General features: G+C 34.3%; 1 protein-coding gene across 1 annotated transcript in view; it reads left to right on the plus strand.

The window, feature by feature from the left end:
* Positions 1-5,974, plus strand: part of LOC111863210 (RNA polymerase II-associated protein 1) — a gene marked incomplete in the record, with an annotated part of 62,675 nt that extends 56,701 nt beyond the window's left edge. The window contains 1 exon segment of the mRNA XM_033750968.1: positions 5,888-5,974.
* Between the last annotated feature and the right edge of the window lie 41 nt (positions 5,975-6,015).

Consider the following 6,015-nt stretch of genomic DNA (forward strand, 5'->3'; position numbering starts at 1 on the left):
TTCTCTAACAGCATTAACTGACTGGTCTTTACAGTGGAGATCCATTGTGTTCCCTATGGGATAGGAACTGAATTTTTTTAAAACCTTTAGATCAATTTCAGGCTAAAAAGGGAACAAAGTAGAATCTGCTTGGCACACAGTGAATTCAGATTCACAGTGTGAAAACTTGTTTGGGAGAATTCTGGTTTATGGTTTATTTTTAAAAGTCATTTACTTAATTTAACATTGAAATTAAAATACTTTGTCATAATATTACAAATTGTGGTAGCATTCATATATTCTGTAATCCTATGAGCAATCAGGAAACAAGTTGTGACATCAGTGGTTCATGAATCGAAAACTAGGAACAACTGGTTTAGCACGTTGATCAATGAGAGAAAATAAAGTTAATTTCTTGCTCTTAGTGAACATTTATGAGTAGATTACCAAGATTCATTCTGATCATGCTTAAGGTGAGAGTGGCTTAATTATACATACAGTTCCCCAGCACCAGCCCATGAAAAATCTTGTACTTCCATTACAGTACCACATGGCCAAAACAGACTTATCCCTATAGCTACAAAGAGCCCTAGCATTGATACCATACAACCCAGTTACCATACTTTCAGCAGTGTGGCCTGTTAAGTACTTATAATACTTGTATGTAATATACTGACAAAATGACATAAGAATACTGACAGTATGAGAACAAATAATTTAATACAAACAAATATTTTTAGACAGCATATAGAGAAAATGTCAAAAATAGAGTCATGCTATAGCAGTAATGATAGATAACTGTGTTACGTCCACTCCATCACATGTACATCCCAAAGAGCATTGTAATTAAAATTTATGTCTCTGTTATACAAACAGAACAAACAGACTCTGTGGCTTTAGTCCGTGTGTGAACTATACCGACTGAACGACCGCCGCTTGTCGGCGAAAGTTAGTGTTATAAACAGCATCAAGTACAAATTCAAATATGTATGATAATATAGGCTAAACACGCAAAACATTAGTGTTAACTGATGAATTTTGAATTCATTATAGACGGGATAAAGAGAGTGCTGCAAAACAGAAAGGGCCTGCCTGTATAGCTCAGATAACACACATGAACTTATGAAACTGTTCATGCTCAATGCTTCCAATGCTGGTCCCTGCATGCCTCTGAGGTGAGGTTATATATACAGGTCATATGCATGAAGTGTATACCCTTTTACTGTAGCATTGCACATGAACTGAAAGGCACAGATATGAAAGTTAAACACATCTGAGTAGCTTATATGATTAAGTTCATGACTCGTGCCACTTGAGCTACCACATTTTTCCACATGAATCTTTCCACTCGCAGTTGTAAACAAGAAGTTCACTAAATATTTTGCTGTGACTTTCTTTCAAGACTTGTGAAGATAAATTTTTTACAGCCAAATTTTTTGTTCAGGTACAAAACAACATTTTGTTTACAAGGAAGTGTTAATTATATTAACCTGAGAATTTGGAAGAGTAACAGTCCTTGTGAAGTTACTGAACATATGGGAGACAGTTAAAAGTCTAAACTTTTCACTCAGTTTTCTGATTGAAGATCAGTCCCATGACTGTTTAAGTTCAATCTGAATTGGAGAAAATAATCTTTGTAAATATTTTTATATGTCTTATAATATATAATACTGTATCATATATTATTATATCATAATTCAGAAGTCTACTTCTCATTCATACCCATAGTGAACTTCATTATTAGTTCTGCCCAAAAAATTACAATGAAAGGTAGGGCTTTACATTGTAGCTTGATGAACCGAGAAGCTGAAGTTAAAAAATATAATACTAATTACCACATAACACTAGCCATCATAGTTATCATCTGTGCTTTTCTTATGAAAAGGAAAAAAAAATGTTTGGTGGGATGCACACTTGGTGTCAGCTGAGAGAAAGAGCCATGGCTATAATTATATTTCTTTTGATATATTTTACAAATGAAGTCTGAAAAAATGTACAATTCACCGAAAATAACTGACTTTCAAAATGAAAACTTATGTATATTCCTAATTCCACTTGTTATATTGACCTAAAATAGTATCACTGTAGGAAATAGTGCATTCTGCTTAGTTCAGCATTGGAAATCAGTTTTGGCACAGGGTGAAAACTGAAATGTTATCTGTCTGTTCTTAGTGTGACAAAACACAATGCTGACAAGCTACATTAAAACTGCCAAACTTACAGTACAAATAAAATGCAATCCTTAATTTTTGTTGTATCTCTCGCCTTCAAACATTAGAAAAGGACAAAATAATTCTTAAATAATCATACAACTTGTTACTTATTACTTATCTGTCAGTTTAAGAAATCAGTACATTTTAAGCTGAAGTATAGCAAGTTCATCACGAGAGAAAGTGTTAGATAAATAAAAGTAAGAATGGTGCAGCTATGTTAAAAGTAAACATAATATATAAGATATGTATCACAGATGAGTGTGCTGCATGCGTGCCACAAAGGCAGCTTCACGTACTTTACACTGGTATAAAGTTTCAGGTAAAAATTTTACATTTGATGATTTATAAATAGGAGAAAGTGTATAAAATACTTATACTGTATGAAATTTCTGAGGGTTTGCAACATTAACTCTTTTGACATCTTTGAATTAAATCTTCAGTGATATGAAACCAAACCTTATTAAATTATGCATAACGTATCATGCTTAGTCTGCAAATCATGCCCCACTGTGTCATACTTTGTGATTGTCATGGCAATTGATTTATATGAATATACAAGGTCAGGCAAATAAGTTTTGAAACTTTTTTTTAAAAGTGGCAGATATTAGCAACTTAGATTTTTTCAGAGTAATCTCTCTCCAGTTCTTTGCAATATTGCCAGCACTTCAGCCATTGTTCAAAATAGATTTTAAAATCATGAACAGGAATGTCTATCAATTTTTGATTATAAATGATTTGATGTCCTCAACGTCTAAGAAACACTTTCTTTTCAGCACACTCTTGAGTTTTGAAAACAGCCAGAAGTCAGCTGGAGCCAAGTTGTAAGGGCGTGGCAGAAATGACTTTTCCAGCTAAATACTGTGACCCTCAAAGTGAAGAATGAGCTGGCATGGTTTTGTGTGAAGAATCAATGAGTAATTTCTCCACAACTCTCCTCACTTGCACCTTACCGAATCAATAAGCCTTTTCAACACCTTCACATTGAATGTCTCATTAACAGTGGTCCCTTTGGGTACAAATTCAAAGTGAATGATACACCAGATGTCAAAAAAGCAGGTCAACATTGTTTTGATCTTGGACTTTGACATCCATAGCTTCTTTGTCCTGGGGGAATTCTTCGATCTCCACTCCATTGACTGGCGTTTGGTCTGGGGTTCATGCTGATAACACCATGTTTCATCACCGAAGATTACATGATCCAAGAAATTATCTTCTTGAAGTTGTTCCACAGAGTCCATGCACAAAGTGAAATGTCCTTTTGTTCCTCTGTCAAGTTTTGTGGCATGAGCTTCACTGCTAACTTTCTCAAGCCAAGATCCTGTACTAAAATTTTCCTAACAGTCTTTTTGCCCATCTCAAGCTCATCAGCTCTCATCCTGCAAGTGATCCAGCAGTCAGATCACATAAGTTCCCTGATTTTTGCTACATTTTCATCCATTTGCTTCGTTATGGGTAACCTTCCCTTTCATCATCATTCACATCTTCTTTGTCTTCTCTGAAACGTTTTACCACATAAAAACGTTACTCTTGGTCATAGTAGATTCACCATAAACTGCTTTTAACATCTTTAATGTTTCACTTGGTAAGTTTAACCCAACATTTCACATTCATTCTCTGTTCCATCACATGCTCCATTTTCACATCTGGACAAAGTTGAGGACACACAGTGATCTAACAAGCTACTGTTCAGCGAATACTGAACACAGCTTATCCAAACTTTCCATATGGGCTCTCTCTTGTTGCATCACCTAACAATCCAGATCACCTGGCGCAAAATTAAAAATGAGTCAAAACTTATTTGCCCAACTGGAAAATAAATTTAGATAATTGTTAAGAGTCAGATCCTCATTTCTTTCAGTAACAACATTTCTAAACTCATGCAAAAATTTATTCCAGTTATGCTAAGCTGTATTTCTTTACTGTATACAAATAATTTCTTTCCTATTCCTCTTCTACACTGAACACTGTATATAAATATTTATAAATATGTACAAATCTTAGTACTAAACCTTACTAGAAAATGGCACCTTACATGTTTCAGCAGATCGGAATATTATGATTAATTTTCTGGGATTTGATGTTAGTTTGGTAGATAGGTAGCAGCATTTTTAAGGAAACTGCTGCCTTCATCTTCAGTGTAGATGAGTGGCAGTAGGTTCCGCAAATATACCTTTCTGTCAGAGTTCATTGTATCATACACCATGGGAGCAACAGGTTCCCTGAAATGTTGGCATCTCTGTATCAAACTACACAATGTCACATCCCAGAAAACCAAAATATTAAGATTCACTGCTGTGAGAATGTAAACTTTCAAATGGAATGTATTGTGAGTAAATTGTTTTAGTGAACTATATGGTTTATTATGGTATGGTAAGTAAGCATTTCTGGAGTCACTTGCATGAGACATATAGAGATGAAACATGAACACTAAATATTCAGGGGAATTCATCTCTGTATATCTGGGTTTCCCTGTTCTGAAAACAGTTCCTGTTTTGCATTTTATATTATGTTGTAGCCTAATTAACTTCATGGAGAAAATTTGTTCTTGAGAAGCTATCATCTGTTCAGCTGCTCTAGAAATTTACCTTTATAAAACTAAGAGATCCATTACTGTATGTATGACACAAACTCCGTCCTAAGTGCAACAATTTATTGTAGTTCTTTTGTCTTCTCTTCCTCTACACTACATGTTTCGGCCGTAAATGGCCATCATCAGGTGTATTTCTCTCACATAGCTGTTACACTGCACATAGTTTAAAATTTAAAAACACCAGCTTTCTTAATTGTTCGTTTCTCCTTTGTTAATAGGTCCCGATATATCAGAATCCCCCTGCTGATATTTGTCAGATATGTATAAAATCTTTGTTAATTTACATACGTCAATTTGATTTTTGAATTTTGATATTTTTAAAATCTTCTATTTAAATATAAAAAAATTTTAAATTTTAAAATAACAGGATACTTAAATATAATATTCCATTACTGTGTTTGAAATAGCTTGCCACTTGACCCTATTCTGAACCACGTTAGTACACATCCGCAAACCCTACCCCTTGAAGAAATTTTGCATGCATTTCTCGTGTCTCCCATGTGTGCTACATACCCCATCAATACCATCCTCCTTGATCTGATCATCACCATACTATCTAGTGAATAATACAATTTATGAAGTTCCTTATTATGCGTTTGTCACCGATCTCCTGTCACTTAGATTCAGATATTCTCCTCAGCACACTGTTCTGAAACGCCCTCAATCTGTGTTATGTGTTGAAAGACCAGATAAAATTACATGCAGCATATTTAATCTTTACAGTTTAAGATAGGAGATGAGAAGGCAAAATATTTTGAAACTGATAAATAAGAAACATTCCCTGAATGCTCTTAATTCCTTCATAAATGTAATTTTAACTCATTACTGTCATTCCCAAATATCTGAACGCATCACAATTTCAGATTTATTAGCTATACTATATTACAGAATGGTAGATCTGCATATATTGCTTTAATATATAGTCCTTTGGTCAAATTGAAATTACATCCTCAAACATAACTTACGGTTGCTATTAAACCTAATTAGTCTCATCAGATAATTATGTTTATGACTAATTAGCACCCTCTAAACTCTCTATACTAATAATTTTAAGTACATATTCATAGCAGAGAATTAATTTGGCCCAATTCTTTATGCATTCTAGTATTGCGATGCACATCAGTGATAGGGGAATGAGGTTGCTGCTTCTCACAAGTGGAGTTTTATTCCTGCTCTATCCAGCAGCACCAAAAATAAGCTTGCAGATACATCAGTAAGAGACCTCATACAATA

The sequence above is a fragment of the Cryptotermes secundus genome, unplaced genomic scaffold (genome assembly GCF_002891405.2).
Source record: "Cryptotermes secundus unplaced genomic scaffold, Csec_1.0 scaffold665, whole genome shotgun sequence".
Taxonomy (NCBI): domain Eukaryota; kingdom Metazoa; phylum Arthropoda; class Insecta; order Blattodea; family Kalotermitidae; genus Cryptotermes; species Cryptotermes secundus.